The sequence below is a fragment of the Pongo pygmaeus genome, chromosome 19 (assembly GCF_028885625.2).
Source record: "Pongo pygmaeus isolate AG05252 chromosome 19, NHGRI_mPonPyg2-v2.0_pri, whole genome shotgun sequence".
Classification (NCBI taxonomy): domain Eukaryota; kingdom Metazoa; phylum Chordata; class Mammalia; order Primates; family Hominidae; genus Pongo; species Pongo pygmaeus.
Window position 1 is genome coordinate 78,435,341 of NC_072392.2, and position 17,735 is coordinate 78,453,075.

Sequence of the window (17,735 nt, forward strand, 5' to 3'; positions counted from 1 at the left end):
CTCGAGAAGCTTGGGGAGCCAAGGGCTTACAGGGGCCCGACCTGTGGGTTGAAACCCAGGTACAAAGAGAGCATGTGGGTGCGTGGCGTGGTACGAGCGCTGAGCAAAGCATCTGCTCGTTGGGTTTGCAGACCACAGAGCCGGCAAGAGGATGAGAGCTTGATGTATGCAAAGAAAGGACCTGGAGTTCAGAATATGCATTGAAGTGTCAACAGTGCTTCTTTCTGAATGGGGGTCGGGGGTGGGGAGTAGGGAAGGTATAGAAATTTTTTCTAACTTTTGCTCCTCTGTATTATCTAGTGTTTCCACACTGAGCTTGTATTTTATTTGTAATAAATTCCAGGCCAGGCACGGTGGCTCACTCCTGTAATCCCAGCGCTTTTGGGAGGCAAAGGCAGGAGGATCGCTTGAGGCCAGGAGTTGGAGAACAGCCTGGGCAATATAGCAAGGACCTCGTCCCTGCAAAAAAATAAAAGAGTAGCCAGGCGTGGTAGTTTGCACTTGCAGTCCCAGCTAGAGGGGAGGCTGAGAGTTTGAGGTTACAGTGAGCCACGATCGTGCCACTGCACTCCAGCCTGGGTAACAGAGTGAGGCAGTCCTTAAAAAAAAAAAAATCCAAACTTTTTTTTTAATTGCAAAATAAAAGATGTACTCCTACCCTGGGCATCCCACTTCCATAAAGGGTCCATGGTAGGTGTGGTGAGTGGCTCTAGTCCGGGGATAGGCAGGCCCCACCCAAGGCTGTCTTGAAAAGTAAGGAACACCCATCTCTGAAAGTGAGCAAAGACCACCATCTGCTTGAGACTACTTTGCAGACAGTCCGAAGCTGAACTCTTCTTTCTGGATATCTGTGCCAAACAGTCATCTCTGCTGGCGAATAGGGAAGATCATTTATTTAGGCAGTGGTCAAAAACTCACAACCTGAGGGCCTCATTCACTCACCCAGGCCAGAAATATGCTTTGTTTGGCTGGCCCAATATTTTTTTAAATTTGAATTTGAATGCCTTAGAGCAGAGCCTGCAGTTCCTTACAGTTCCCGCCACCCAACCATCTAACCTTATGTCACCTGTCTGGCCCCTGGAGCATTTGAGGTTGTGGCTCCCGTAGAGTCTGTGCTTTAGAGCCAAACAGTCTCTGGTGCCCCCCCTGGCTCTGCCACTGACTAGCTGGGAGATGGCAGGCAAGAAAGAAGCTGGACTGGTGGCCCCCAAATCTCTTTCCACCCCCAGGGTTTTGCATTTCAGTGACTCAGGGAGAGGCAGAGCTTGGCCAGATGTACAGGTTGGTATCCACAATCTTGGATGCCCCCTTATTGCCTCTCCCACCACCTGTTTGCCTCTGGGCACACCACTTCTCAGGAAAGATGTAGGCACACCTCCAGAGTCTGCAGACACTCCCTGGCTTGCCTTTGCCTTCTCTCTCTTTCACTATTCCTTCTTTAAAACACCCAGTGCCTCTGTACTTTGCCCAGGTTCCCTTGACACCTCTGGTCCTGGGTCCCCTGTACACTCCCACCTACCCCATCAAGATGATCTGTCTTTAAATCCGTCCCTGAACACTAATGTGTATTAATCGGAGAGAGTGAACTGTGCTGACTCAAAACTGTAACTCTGGAGAAGGAATGTCACATCAGGTTGCAGGGGAGGAGCAAACCACTAAACACTGGTAAGGAAGATATTCGGGATAAACAAGGCCTCTCGGTTTCAGCTACTTTTCTGAGGTCTTTCCAAGCCCCACTGTGTGTGGGTGAGGTGAGAAACAATACACCCACCCAGAGTGAGCAGTGTGGTGTCTCTGAGTCTTGAAATGCTTGCACCCTCTGGAAGGAGTGCTTCGGGACGAGATTACTTCCTCCCAGCCTAAGTCGAGACAACCTGGGAAAGCTTCTGGCCTTGAGTCACTTGTGCAGCCTCAGCTCTGCTTTAAATACAAGAAGTTGACATTTACAGGATGACTCACACCTGGAGCAGTGAACTAGGTTCTCAGTACTCAAGGGTTTTCACATCCCATCCATTTCAGGTCTGGAAATAGGGTAAGACTGTGCTATTCCAAAAGAATCGCAGCTTGTTTTCTGATACTTTACAAAAAGTAAGCCAGACAGACTTAGAGTACTTCATGTGCATAACCTCACTGAATGTTCCCTCTAGGCCAGGGTTTCTCAGCCTGGCACTATAGACATTTGGGGTTGGATAATTCATTGTTGGGGGACGGGGCTTGTATTCGTCTGCTTTCACGCTGCTGATAAAGACATAGCTGAGACGGGGTAATTTATAAAGGAAAGAGATGTAATGTAGTCACAGTTCCGTGTAGCTGGGGAGGCCTCACAATCATGGCAGAAGGCAAAAGGCATGTCTTACACGACAGCAGACAAGAGAGAATGATGAGAGCCAAGCGAAAGGGGAAATCCCTTACAAAAACATCAGATTTCATGAGACTTACGCACTACCATGAGAACAGTATGGGAGAAACTGCCCCAGTGATTCAATTATCTCCCACTGGGTCCCTCGCACAACACGGGATTGTGGGAGCTACAAGATGAGATTTTTTTTTTCTTTTTTGAGATGGAGTCTCCCTGTGTCACCCAGGCTGGAGTGCAGTGGCGCAACCTCAGCTCACTGCATCCTCCTCCTTTTGGGTTCTAGTGATTCTCGTGCCTCAGCCTCCTGAGTAGCTGGGACTATAGGTGTGCACCACCATGCCCGGCTAATTTTTATATTTTTAGTACAGATGGGGTTTTGCTACGTCAGCCAGGCAGGTCTTGAACTCAAGTGATCCACCCGCCTCAACCTCCCAAAGTGCTGGAATTACAGGCATGAGCCACTGCGCCTAGCCTCAATGTGAGATTTGGGTGGGGCCACAGCCAAACCACATCAGGGTTGTCTTGTGCATTGCAGGATGTTTAAAAGCTTTCCTGGCCTCTGTCTACTACATACCTATAGCACTCCCTCATCCACCCAATGTGACAATAAATGTCTCTGGACATTGCTAGATGTCACCAAGGAAGCAAAATTGCCCCCAGTTGAGAACCCCTACAGTCTGACCCCATTGAATAGGTAGTATTACTGTCCCCATTTCACTGATGAGCAAACCGAAGCTCGGACAGAAGTAACTTGCCCAGTGTCACTTTGCTGTAACAGGAGACCCAGGATTCAAACCATGTCTGACTCCAGAGCCCCTGCCCTCCTGCATGCCGGACTCTGCAGAGAGACTTCAGGCTTCAGGGAGCCAGTTGCCCATCAGTTCTCTAGGAGAGTGCTGAAGAGTGAGTAAATCAGTGAAGGAATGCTATCCTTGGATCATTTTTCCTTTTCTGTTTGCCTTGGAAGAAAGGAAATTATATTCTGGTTTTTATTGCCTTAGTCAGCACGGTTTATGGTGCTGAGCCATGTCCAGTGAGAAAGTGGCTGATGAGTCATCTGAATGTCTGTGGATTTCAGGCCCCAAATTACTGTGAGATTCTGAAGTTACACTTGAGAATTCAGATGTGAGGCTGAGATAGGAGATGACTGGGGACTGTAGGGTGGATGTTCCTGGAGGAGAGCAGTTTTCCTTTCCCTATCGGGACTGCCTGAAGTTGCAGCCACAGTGCTGTTGCTGCCCTCCCCAGCTTGGACCTGCGCTACTGCTGCTGTCAGCTGAGGTCTATGGAGAGGCCAGCGAGGCAGGAGAGGAAATGGATAGATGGATGCAGGCAAAAGTGTGATCCATTCTCTCTAGCTATTTTGTGATCAGTGATCTCATATTGGTAGCTTGAAATTGGACATGTTGGGAGTATTTATACCATGGAAGTTGGCAAACAGTATAAATCAGGGCTACCCATCCTGAGTTGGTTGTTAAACACCTGCTGGCACACCACTGTGTGCCAGTTCTGGCCTGTGCCTGCTGCCCACCAAACCCACCCCACATAGGGAGATGGCAGGGGGCACCACAAACCACAGAGCTGCTGGAGAAGAGGAGGGGCCATGGCGATGTGGGTGAGGGGGAGAGGAGTGCCAATTTCAGCAAAGAATGGAGGTGAGGGCTGGTAGGGGTTTCTGGAGGGTACTGGGCAAAGATGACCTTACAAGAACAGGTCCTGGGCATACCTTCCAGAGATCTAGCCTCTTCTCCCAACTTTGGAGCCTTCTTAGGGTGCCCTGGCTTGACACAAATTCTTCTCACTTCCTGATTTGGAGATTTTCCCCTCCAGACTCACCTGCTTACCTCTAGTCTCCTCTCCACACTATCCTCAAGCCTTCTGGTGAATTGAGTCTTCCTAAGAGATCGCATAGGTCCTGTCATTCCACTCCCAATGTCCCAGTATCTCCTGCCCTTCAATATCTCCCTCCTCTCTCTTCTTCCTTTCAACCTACAAATGAGATCAAGCTGAGGACACCCTAAAAACAACAAACAAACAAAACCTTGCTAGTCCTGGCTCTCCCCTGCACTGTTAGCCCAGCCTTCTTTCCCCCTTCACTCCCAAACTTCTTGAAAGTCTGCTTCATCTCCCACTCAAGTGTGCTCCTTGCAGCCTGGTTTCTGCTCACCAGCTCTTCTCTCCATGAACTGCCTCCTAGTAGATGACCTTGTCTCAGTTTCTTATCTGCAGGCAGCCACAAACGTGATGCACTGAGATCCTCTGTGTCAGGCTCTGGGTAGGAAGCATGGAACCTCCAGACCAGTCCCTGCCCTTAGGGAGCTTCCTTGAACAGGTAGCAGCAGATGAGGACTTAAGCCACTGCAAGATGGCAAGAAGATGGGGAGACTGTATCGTGTCAGGTAGGATCCAGCCAGGAAAACAGAACCCATTCTGAGGGTTGTTTTTTTTTTCATTTTGATAAAGGTAGGAGTCTCCCTATGTTGCCCAGGCTGATCTCGATCTCCTGGCCTCAAACGATTCTCCCGCCTTGGCCTCCCAAAGCACTGGGATTACAGGCAGGAGCCTCTAAGCCCAGCCTCATTCTGAATTTTTATTTTTATTTTATTTATTTATTTATTTTTGAGATGAAGTCTCACTCTGTCACCCAGGCTGGAGTGCAGTGGCACGATCTTGACTCACTGCAACCTCCACCTCCCGGGTTCAAGCGATTCTCCTGTCAGCCTCCTGAGTAGCTGGGGTTACAGGCGCCTGCCACCACACTCGGCTAATTTTTTTGTATTTTTAGTAGAGACGGGGTTTCACCATGTTGGCCAGGCTGGTCTCGAACTCTTGACCTCAGGTGATCCACCCGCCTCGGCTTCCCAAAGTGCTAGGATTACAGGTGTGAGCCACCTCGCCTGGCCTCTGAGTTTTTAAACATAGAATAAACATAGAATTGAATGCAGGAAATTGGTTACATAGGGGATAAAAGGATGGAGAAGTTCTTCAGACAATGGGGGAAGTAACCAGGAATCCAGCTGCGACCCCTGGGTTGGAGGGACTGGACTGGGGCAGTGTAATCAAAGGCTGGGACTGGGGTCACTTGGAAGAAGTTGAAACCATAGAGAAGACACAACCACTTCCACAGATACCACTAAGACTGAGAGGGATGGGGAGAAATCCCTGGATTCTCCTTTCCTTCTACCTTTGGGTTTCCTGCCAGAGCCTCTTACTGGCCTGGGAGCCTAGAGGGGTCAGTCACTTGCAATGCAGAGCAGAGCAGATGAGGGCTGGATGGGGAAGCACACAGCCCAGGACCAGCGCAGGTATGGGATGGGAGAGGATAAAGGGGGACTAACTTAGTGGAAGAGGCTCAGAGAAGGCTTCCTGAAGGGACTCAGCTGCAACCTAAAAAATGAAGGCAGTTAAAAAGGGGAAAGTATTCGCAGCAATCACCAGCATTTTTTTTGGCCAATCCTCTTTCCGGGGTTTCTGAGATACTGTGTTTTTTGTCTGTTTCCCTCTCCCATTTTTTTTTCTTTTTTTGAGACAGAGTCTCACTGTGTCGCACAGGCTGGAGTGCAGTGGTGCAATCTCAGCTCACTGCAACCTCCACCTCCCAGGTCAAGCGATTCTCCTGCCTCAGCCTCCCGAGTAGCTGGGATTACACGCGCCAGCCATCACGCCTGGCTAATTTTGTATTTTTAGTAGAGACAGGGTTTCTCCATGTTGGCCAGGCTGATCCCGAACTCCTGACCTCAAGTGATCTGCCCGCCTTGGCCTCCCAAAGTGTTGGGATTACAGGCATGAGCCACTGCGCCTGGCCTCCCTCTCCAATTCTTAAAAATTGAGACCCTCCAAGTTTCAGGCCTAAGCCCCTCATTTCTCTACACTCTCTCCCTTGGAGTCCTCATCCACTACTGGCTGTATTGAATCATTCAACAAACAGTAGTTGAGCACCTATTTGGTGCCAGGCACTTGACTAAGCCCTGGTGCTGGAGAGAGATGAATGAGTCATAAGGCCTGGCCTCAATAGGGGAGATGGACATGGTAACAGGGGAGATGTGGAGGGTAGAAGGAATCCCTGGGTGAGGTAAGAACTCATAGAATAGATCAAAGAAGGCTTCCTGGAAGAGGTCATACTTGAATTGGTTGCTGCCAGCTACACTAGCAGTAAGCCAGGTGAATGAGGTGGGAAGAGCATTCAGGCAGAAGGAATAACATGTACAAGGGCATGGAGACAGGGGACAGTAAAGGCATGTTTGAGGAACTGGGTCTGGGATGCAAGGAACTGGGAGGGGGATGTAGCTGGCCCTGCAGTCTGCAACCTGGATTGTGGAGGAGGGCCTTGTAGGCAACTCTTAGTAGACTGGGTTGGAGAAAAGACAAATAACATTGCTAGAATGGAATTTAGAAATCTTTCTCTGATTGCAGTGGTGAAGAGTGCAGGCTGCAGACCCAGAGGCCAGTTGGGGGGCTTTGCAGTGAACCAGGTGAGAAATGATGGGAACTGGACTCTCAGTGGCAGGATGATGGGAAGCAGGAGAGATGAGCAAAATATGGAGAGAATCAGTATTGAGAAAATAAGTATGATGACACGATGTGGACATGGGTGGGGAGGGCGAGCCTGGGATGAGGCTGCAGAGGTTGGGAGCCACAGGAGGAGAGAGGATTCTGGAAGAAGAGGAGCACCAGCTTTGGACACAGTGTATCTGGGCTGCCCTGGCCCTCTCAATTGTCCTCTCTTTGCTGTTGACTGCAAGATTAACACCTTCAGTTCTGACCGTGATCTTGGGCTCCAAACCAGAGTTTCCAGGGGCCCATAGAGTATTTCCACCTTCTAGCCACCTGGCATCTCCAGTTTTGCATTGTTCCCCAAACCTGTTCCTTGGCCACCCCTCTCTGTTAATGACCTCACCGCCAACCCCGGGAGTCTTCATCACCCGCCTCTTCTTGCTGTCTTATGCCAAGCCATGTTGATTCTCTCTCCATGATACCTCTGTATCTGTGGCTTCCCTTTGTCTCCGCTTTCTGATGATGCCCTTGTGGTATGTCAGCGTTTCTTCTTGCTTCCTGTCATTTATATTCCAATCCCTCCTACACTGTCTGTCACTCCCTTGCCCAAAACTTTCAATGGCTCCCCATTGCCTACTGATGAAGTACAAGCTTGTTATCTGGCTCGCAAGGGCCTCATAGTCTAGCCCCAACTCACCTCTTTTGGTCTTACTTTTCACAACTTCCCTGTGGGCACCCTCTGTACTACTTACCATTGACCCAAACCACCTGTCTGTACATCCTGACCCAAGGCTGCCCTGTGGACTGAAATGCACCCCTCTGCCTCTGCCTGTCAGATCATACCCATCCATCAAGTTCCTGATGAAACGCCTCCTCTCCAAGCACCACTTAGCCCAGCTATGTATCTCCCTACCTTATCTCTCTTAACAGACAGTATGCACCTTGATGGCAGCTTGTAATCACCAAATGGTGAGTTGGTATTTAGTAAATGTATGTTGACCTGAAGTGGCTCCAAAACTATTCTTCAGATCAAGAACCTCCTGTGGGCTGGGCACAGTGGTTCACCCTTGTAATCCCAGCACTTTGGGAGGCTGAGGCGGGCAGATCACTTGAGGTCAGGAGTTCGAGACCAGTCTGGCCAACATGGTGAAACCCCATCTCTGCTAAAAGTACAAAAATTAGCCAGGTGTGGTGGCGGGTGCCTGTAATCCTAGCTACCTGGGAGGCTGAGGCGGGAGAATTGCTTGAACCCGGTAGGCAGAGGTTGCAGTGAGCCAAGATTGTGCCACTGCACTCCAGCCTGGGTGACAGAGTGAGACTCTGTCTCAAAAAATAAAAAATAAAAAAAGAACCTGCTGTGGCTCCTTGATGACCACTTCAGAAGCCTGTTCCATCTTAGTATCTAACCTTACTCCCCCACTGTTGCCTCCAAATACGTCTCATGTTCAGTTTCAACCCTTTGGTAGAAGCGTGAAAGATATAAACATGAAAAAAAGGCATTACTGCCCTCCAGAAGTATGCATTCTCCTAGGGTGGATTAGCCACGCATACTAACAGCTAATAGAATTGGTTTAAAATCATATCTTAGCTAGGCGCAGTGGCTCATGCCTGTAATCCCAGCACTTTGGGCGGCCGAGGCGGGTGGATCACTTGAGGTCCGGAGTTGGAGACCAGCCTGGCCAACATGGTGAAACCCTGTCTCTACTAAAAATACAAAATTAGCTGGGCGTGGTGGCATGCATCTGTAATCCCAGCTGCTTGGGAGGCTGAGGCAGGAGAATCACTTGAACCCGGGAGGCGGAGGTTGCAGTGAGCCAAGATCGTGCCATTGCACTCCAGCCGGGGTGACAGAGCAACACTCCGTCTCAAAAAATAAAATAAAACAATAAAATAAAATCATATATTTTGCTCAGAAGGGGATATCCAGTCTCTCCTTTTTTATGATCAGAACCTGGATTTTATTCATAGTGGTGACCTGCCCCGTGTGAAATGCTTCCCCGACTCTCTTACAGCTAGAGTGGTTATTTGATGTAATTCTGGCCAGTGAGATGTACATGGAAGTCTCTGGATGGAGCTTCTGGGAAAGCTGGGGGGCTGACCTAGCTGGCACAAGCCCTTTTGTCTGTTGCCCTTGGCCTTATCCCCTTTCTTTAGTCTGGAATGCGCACCCAGTGCTTGGAGGTGTAGCAGCCAGCGTTTGAGCATAAGAATTCTATGATGGCAGAGCAGAAAGCTAGGCTCTGAGTCCCCAAAAGCCTTATGGAACCATCACGCAGCCAGGGACTGCCCACCTCCTGGGGACTGCTGACCTTCAGCTTCTGGCATGTGATGAAGCCACTGCAGCTGGGTTTCTGTGACATGCAATACTGACCGGTACACTTCAGAGCTGTAAAATTTAGCCAGCTTGAGAATTCCCAACAGCGAAAAGTAGCCCCAGGATGAAATTACACTGCAGCAAAAGCCTTAAATATAATAAGCTGGCCAGGTGCGGTGGCTCACACCTGTAATCTCAGCACTTTGGGAGGCCGAGGCGGGCGGATCACGAGGTCAGGAGATCGAGACCATCCTGGCCAACATGTTGAAACACCGTCTCTACTAAAAATACAAAAATTAGCTGGGTGTGGTGGCGCATGCCTGTAATCCCAGCTACTCGGGAGGCTGAGGCAGGAGAAACACTTGAACCCAGGAGATGGAGGTTGCAGTGAGCCGAGATCACACGCTACTATACTCCAGCCTGGGCGACAGAGTGAGACTCCATCTCAAAAAAAAAAAAAAAAATGTAATAAGCTTATGCTCATTAGGGATTGTGTAACACATGGAAACAGTAAAGAAGGTCTGTAGCCTACATGAGTAGAGAGAGCTACTCCTGTTTTCTGAGAAAGGGAATCTCACCTGGGAAAGCTGTGGAAGGAGATGAGTGACTTCATGGGCTAGAGAGGATGCCGGAAATGTCAGTCAAGGATTACATGACTCCTTGTGCTAATCACAAGAAGTCTTGATCAGGACCAAGATATATTTCACCTGATTCAGATAAAGGATGCTCAAATTAGGTAGAGGGAAAACCCAGGTGTTAAGATGCAGAGATTAGAGCAGATGTCTGTCTGTAGAGACAAGAATGCATTCACGCAATCCGTGCCATCTGGACAGAGCTTTACTATAAATCACAGTTCCCCAAAGGGAGGCATGTGGTTCCCCAGGGATGCACTAGATGATGTGTGGTGGCCCACAGCTCTGAGAAACATTGGATCTCATGCTGAGCTAGTTATTCTCTAATTCTTTTTTAGATTTGTCTATTTCTTGAATAATTGATGCATGCGGTTTGTACAAATTCCAAAAGAGCATGCTTCTCCCACTTCTGGCCCCATGCTCTTTTTTTCTTTTTCTTTTTCTTTTTTTTTTTTTTTTTTTTTTGAGATGGAGTCTTGCTCTGTTGCCCAGGCTGGAGTGCAGTGGCTCAGTCTTGGCTTACTGCAACCTCTGCCGCCCGGGTTCAAGTGCTTCTCCTGCCTCAGCCTCCCAAGTAGCTGAGATTACAGGCACCCACCACCAGGCCCAACTAATTTTTGTATTTTTAGTAGAGATGAGGTTTCACCGTGTTGGCCAGGCTGGTCTTGAACTCCTGACTTCTGGTGATCCGCCCATCTCGGCCTCCCAGAGTGCTGGGATTACAGGCGTGAGCCACTGTGCTTGGCCCCCAGGCTCTTTTGAAGCAACCATTCTCCCATCCAGGTACCAACCAGGCCTGACCCTGCTTAGCTTCCAAGATCAGATGAGATCGGGCGTGTTCAGGGTGTTATGGCAGTAGATGAAGCAATCATTCTTACCAGTTCCTTATGTATTTTTCCAGATGTACTTCAGCATGTGCAAACGATACATTCCTATAGCCTCTTTCTAAAAAGTTAATGGAAGCATACTATCCACAACTGCCCTGTACCTTGCTTATCTCACTTATCAGTGAGTTCCATATTATACATATAGAACTGCCTCCTTCTTTTATAAAGACTCATGCTATTCAACTGTATGACTGGTATATAATTTACCCAGTTCACTGTTGATAGACTTGTTTCCAACCATTTCCAACCATTATAAGAATTGTTGCAATAAATATCTTTATACGTATTTCATTTTGCATATTAGTTAATCCATGCGTTCAACAAATATTTTCTGAACACCTACTATGCACCAGGTCAGGTCTAGGCACCAGAGGCAGAGCAGTGAACACAATAGATGGAGTCCCTGCATCACGGAGCTGCCATTCTGTAGTGGAGAATAGCCATAGGATTAACTCCTAGAAGTGAGTCACACTTTCAGTCCTTCTAATTAAATCAAGTAGAAAGTCTCACTTTGGTGCCAATATGTCTTTTTTTGTTGTTTGTTTTGTTTTTTGAGACTGAGTCTTGCTCTGTTGTCCAGGCTGGAGTACAGTGGTGCAATCTCGGCTCAGTACAACCTCCACCTTCCCGGGTTCAAGTGATTCTCCTGCCTCCGCCTCCTGAGTAGCTGGGATTACAGGCATGTGTGCCACCAAGCCTAGCTAATTTTTGTATTTTTGGTAGAGATGGGGTTTCACTATTTTGGCCAGGCTGGTCTTGAACTCCTTACCTCAAGTGATCCACTGGCGTCATCATCCCAAAGTACTGGGATTACAGGCATGAGCCACTGCACCTGGCTGAGTGCCAATATGTCTTTAATGTATCTCTCTCTGACACTTGTAAATTTCTTTAAGACAGAAAGTGCTGGCCTTAGGTTTAGAGTGTATGACAGGCCACAGAGACTAGCTAGAGTTGAATAACAATGTTTGATTGTTACTGGATTTATTTCTATATAGCAAATGTTATTGATTTTCCATCTATAGTCAAAATATGAAGGTTCCCTTTAAAATACACAGGTTCCTTTCAAAATAATTTTTTAAACTTATTTTTTATTTTATTTTTTTGAGACAAGGTCTCTCTCTGTCACCCAGGCTGGAGTGCAGTGGCACCATCATGGCTCACTGCAGCCTCAACTTCCTGGGCTCAAACAATCCTCCCATCTCAGCCTCCCGAGTAGCTGGGACTACAGGCATGCACCACCATGCCTGGCTAATTTTGTTTATTTTTTGTAGAGACAGGGTCTCACTATGTTGCCCAGGCTGGTCTCCAACAACTGGACTCAAGCAATCCTCCCACCTCAACCTCCCACAGCGCTGGGATTACAGGCATGAACCACCGTGCCCAGCCTAAAATAATTTAAATTAAAAAAAATGAGTTAATATAGAGAAGAATGTTAAGTAAATTAATAACATAGGTGGAATTCAGATGTGGAAAAAACCTGCAAAGGTGATAGTCAAATGAGTGAGATTAGGAAATCATCAAATTAAACAAAGCAAGGAGAAAAGGCTAGGCTCGTTATATTGTATTTGATGTTTATTTTTGTATCTTCACTCATCTTTCATATTGAAACGTTCTCACCTCCATAATTCTTCCTAGCAGCTGATTTGCTTATCATTTATTATTGTTTACTACTTGTTTGGCGATTCTTATGCTTAGATTTCCTGGAGTTCCTGGTCAGAAAATTTGGCTTTGTGGGTTTTTTTTGTTTTTTTTTTTTTTGAGATGGAGTCTTGCTCTGTCACCAGGCTGGAGTGCAGCGGAGTGATCTCGGTTCACCACAATCTCTGCCTCCCAGGTTCAAGCAATTCTCCTGCCTGAGCCTCCCGAGTATCTGGGATTACAGGTGCGTGCCACAAGCCTTGCTAATTTTTGTATTTTTAGTAGAGATGGGGTTTCGCCATGTTGACCAGGCTAGTCTCGAACTCCTAACCTTGTGATCCACCCGCCTTGGCCTCCCAAAGTGTTGGGATTACAGGCGTGAGCCACCACGCCGGGCGCTTTGTTTTGCTTTCATGAACTGTCACCAATTTGCATTCTCTTAGAAGATCTCTTTCACTTTGAATCCCCCAAAGGCCCCGCCGCTCTGTTTGTCATTGCTGGCTCTGGAGGGGGTTGGAGATGCTCCTGCTGGGGACCTCGATGCAACACCCTTAGTCAGGTTTTCGTAATCTGGCTGAGGCTTGCCCTGTAATTCTCTAAAAATATAATATGATGAAACAACCAAGCCCAAGTAAGCCTTCGAGGAGATCTCAAAGCCAGCAGCTTCTGAACAGTGCCCACAACCACCAGTGAGGCTGTAATCACCCACAGCTTGTTAGCTAAAGACACAAACAATTAGCTTGGTGGTTGGAAAGGTAAACAAGGGGCATTTCACAAATGTGCTCTTTAGGTCAACTAGGTGGTTATAAGTCTCTAGCTGTGGTTGTTGGCTTTCTCTGCAGCACAGGTCGGAGAGTGGGTGGTGCCTCTGGGCCCTGGGCAGAGTACCTTTGAGGTGGGCAGTAAGAGGGACCACAGCTGAATGGAGAGGGAGTAGGTGGGAGCAAGCAGGGCTCCAAGGCAACTGAAGGAGCACCTGGGAGCCTGAGAAATAAGAGACAACAAAAAGTAAGGCCATCCATTAGAAGGCGAGTCCTTGAGTTTTGAAATCTAGTGGAGCTCTCAATTAATGACTGAGGACCTACCATGTACCAGGCCCTGACTTAAACTTTTTTTTTTTTTTTTGAGATGGAATCTCTCTCTGTTGCCCAGGCTGGAGTGCTGTGGCATAGTCTTGGCTCACTGCAACCTCCGCCTCTTGGGTTCAAGCGATTCTCCTGCCTCAGCCTCCCGAGTAGCTGGGATTACAGGCGCCTGCCACCATGCCCAGCTAATTTTTTGTATTTTTAGTAGAAGTGGGGTTTCACCATGTTGGCCAGGCTGGTCTTGAACTCCTGACCTCGTGATCTGCCCGCCTCAGCCTCCCAAAGGGCTGGGATTACAGGCATGAGCCACCGTGCCCGGCCTGACTTAAACATTTTTATAAGTACCAGCTCAGTGGTTCTCAAGCTTTTTGGTTTGTTCATAATTTTTTTGAGGACTCCAAAGAGCTTTTGTTTTTATAGATGATATCCAATGGTGTGATGGTACATGTTTCACAATTGGTTCTCTGCTGAAAAGTCCTAATTTGTAGCTCTTACCAATTTCCATAGTGTAAATACTTCCACCACGGCCAATTTCTTTTTCTTTCTTTCTTTCTTCCTTTTTTTTTTTTTTTTTTGAGATGGAATCTTGTTCTGTTGCCCAGGCTGGAGTGCAGTGGTGTGATCTTGGCTCACTGCAACCTCTGCCTCCCGGGTTCAAGAGATTCTCCTGCCTCAGCCTTCTGAGTAGTTGGAACTACAGGCATCTTGAACCCCAGACCTCAGGTGATCCACCCGCCTCGGCCTCCCAAAGTGCTGGGATGACAGGCATGAGCCACCGTGCCTGGCCCACCATGGCCGATTTCAAGATACCAACCTAACATCACTGAATGTGAAATGGGAAGAGATATGTACAGTCAACTTTCCGAAGCCAGTGCAAGCGGACTCCAGTGCACCACTGGAATTTTTATTGATATTTACAGTACTGGAAATTAAAACTCATAAATTTAAAAAAGTGCCTTTATTAAAAATACTAATAATAACCCATTACATATGAATATAAACATTCTTTTTGAAAATAACTATTTAGAAAAATAAAAAATAATTAGTGAAGACAGTGGCATTGTTTTATATTTTGCAAATCCCTTTAATCTAGCTTAATGGAAGACAGCGGCATTCATAGATCTCCGTTCAATCAGTTGTGATGTCCTATATCACGTGGTCTTTGGAAAACTCCAGAAAAGAGCACTAAAGGTAAATAATGTCTTAGCATTACTATGGAAATAGTTTTGACCTCATGGACCCCCTGAAAGAGTCCTGGGGACTTCCAGGGCATCCCAGGACCACACTTTGAGAATAGCTGTACTAATGCATTTACTTTTTCCAAGGAGCCCAGTGAGGCAGGTTTCTTATATCACCATTTTGCAAATGAGGAAATTGAGGTACAGAGTACTTACCCAAGGGCACTGAGCTAGAAAGTGGCAAAGTCAGCCAGACATGGTGCCTTGCACCTGTAATCCCAACATTTTGGGAGGCTAAGGCGAGAGGATTGCTTGAGCCCAGGAGTTCAAGACCAGCCTGGGCAATAGAGTGAGACCTCGTCTCTACAAAAAATTTAAAATAAAATAAATCAAAAAAGAAAATGTGGCTGGGCACGGTGGCTCACGCCTGTAATCCCAGCACTTTGGAAGGCCAAGATGGGTGGATCACTTGAGGCCAGGAGTTCAATACCAGCCTGGGCAACATGGTGAAACCCTGTCTCTACTAATAATACAAAAATTAGCCAGGCTTGGTGGTGCGTGCCTGTAATCACAGCTACTTGGGAGGCTGAGGCAGGAGAATCTCTTGAACCTGGGAGGGGGAGGTTGCAGTGAACCGAGATGACACCATTGCACTCCAGACTGGGTGACTCTGTCTCAAAAAAAAAAAAAGAAAAGAAAATGGCAAAGTCAAGATTCCAACCCAGTCAGTCTATACAGATGGGCAGTTGAGTTGGTGACTATCACTTATTAGATATGTGATCTTGGTGACAATTAACCTCTCTGAGCCTGAGGTACTGTCATTTGATGAACCCATTGTCATCCCCTAGATTAGGCAGGACTCGACTTTCTCCCTTGTACCCAGCTCTCACTGATGGGGCATCATCTGTGCTCCCTTAGAACCTTCTTTTTTTCTCTGCTCACCTGACACTTTATCCCACACTACGTGGCATTAATTGTCTCCATCAGATTGTGTGCACCCCATGAGGACAGACACCACATCTATCTTGATTACATTTGTGCCATCAGTGTCTGCAGCAGGTCTTCAAAAGTCTTTGCTGAAGAAATAAGTGGAGAAATAAATGGATAGACATTTTGCAAGAAGGCAGGACACAGTTCATCCTACCTAGGGCTCTTCTCTGTGGCTCGAGGGAGAAGAGTGGCAGTGGGGGAGTGGAAAGGGGATAAAGTGATCCTGCTCCCAAATGGCACTTATATACACTTGCCCAAGCCTGCTGCGTCATCCTAATTACAGGACAAATTCTTGCCTGGAGTCTCCTCCACTCAGTGTTCCCATTACTTGGCACTCAGACGCTTGAGTTAACAGCCCCTCCAGGTATACCTTCATTCTTCTAGAAACTTCTGTATCCCCTGTGCACTAGAGGTCCATGTAGTACATATAGAGCTGCCTCATTCCTTGCAAAGACTGCATACTACCCCACTGTATAATTGGTATATAATTTACAGATGGCGGGCTCTGCTTTTTCCCTTCATATCCTGGGCTATGTGATGAGTTACTGGCACCCACCCCCACTACCCTTTTTTAAGGCAGTTATATCTTTTTATGTCATCACCTACAGAAAGGGTCCAGGGACAAAAGAGTGGCCCACACCACTTGGGGCCCAATTAATGACTACACTTGTGGAGGCTGGGGACTCTGGCAGGTGGGAGCAGTTAGACAGAGGCTCTTCTTAGGGCCTCGCAGCTTCCTCTTTTGCTATCTATACGGTCCTTTCCAGCGGTGACCTTCTAGGAGTCTCAGAAGCCCCAAGAAGGGAGAAGTGTAATTGTGGGGGAGGGAGGGAGCAGTGCAGAGACAACCAGCTAGGGTTCTGCCTGGAAGGTCAGGGGGCTGAGCTCTGGCACCAGAGACCTTTAAGAAGCAAAAAGGAACTGAGAAAGCAGCCAGGAGTCTGCTCAGCCTGGAGTTCCTGGAATTCTGCTTTGTGGGTGAGCTTCCCGTGGCAGCCAAGGCCCCTTCTGACTAACAGGAGATGAGAATGGGAGGTGAGGAGGGTGGGTAGAGAGGTGGCTGGGCCTGCCAGCTCTCCTGGGCACTGCCAGCTCCCCAGACTGGCTCCAGATTTCCTCCAGGAACTGAGCTGAGATTCCTGGGAATCTCACCCACTTGGGTGAGTGGCTGCCTGCCTGCTGAGCAGAGGTTGGGCAAGTCTACAAGTCAGGTTCTCTTCCCACCCAGGATCAAGCTGTGTCTGCCCACTTGGTCTGGAGTAGGCAACAAAACCAAGGCCATGATCTCTAGAAAGCCATCTCTAAAACGTGAACTTTACATAGGAGGGAACAACTGGCCCCACAGCCATTTTTATTAGTATGATTAGGTGGTTGCCACCTTGGAAGGCACTGTGAGCCTTGCCTGGGCTGCAGGACTGATGAATTTCAGTAGAAGGGAGGAGAAGAAGGAATCAGGAGCAGGAGGCGGGAGCCAGGGAACACCAGCAGGGGTGGGATTCTTACGGACTTGGGGTCGGAACCACTCCTGAGGTTGCAGACAAATCCAGGGATCCCATTTCCTCCCTCCACCCACTGTTAGTGCAGGTGAAATCTTGCTAAAATAAAAATCAAGGGTAGCCTTGGCATACTGTCGACTTCTCATACTATGTCATAATCGTTGTTCGCACATGTGCCTCCCCTTCTAACCTGTGAGGTCCTGGAGGATGGAGGCCTGGGTTAGACTCACCTCTGGACACCAGCCTCCTGCACTGGGCTTGGCACATGGGAAGGGCTCAATAGATATTACATGAACGAGTGAAGGAGCCTGACTGAGCCCTCCCCATATGCCAGGCCCACCAAGGGGGAGCTACAAGCAAGGGCAGTTGATTGGGATGGAGGTGTGGATGCACCTGTCTGGCAGCTGCTTGCTTTGTTTTCACTGCTCATAGCTTCCTCCTCCTCCTCCTCCTCTCCCTGGAGCTGCCCTGGTCTCTAAATGCTTAGATAAGGTGGTTTATTCATCCATTCAACAAATGTTTATTGAGCACCTGCTGTGACAGGCCCTGGGTTCTGCATGATTGGGAATGAAACCTACACATTTCCTGCCTCCTCCAGCTCCTAGTCTAGTGTCATTAAATAAGTAATTACAGTGAGTAGTAACAAACACTGTGACTTGGTA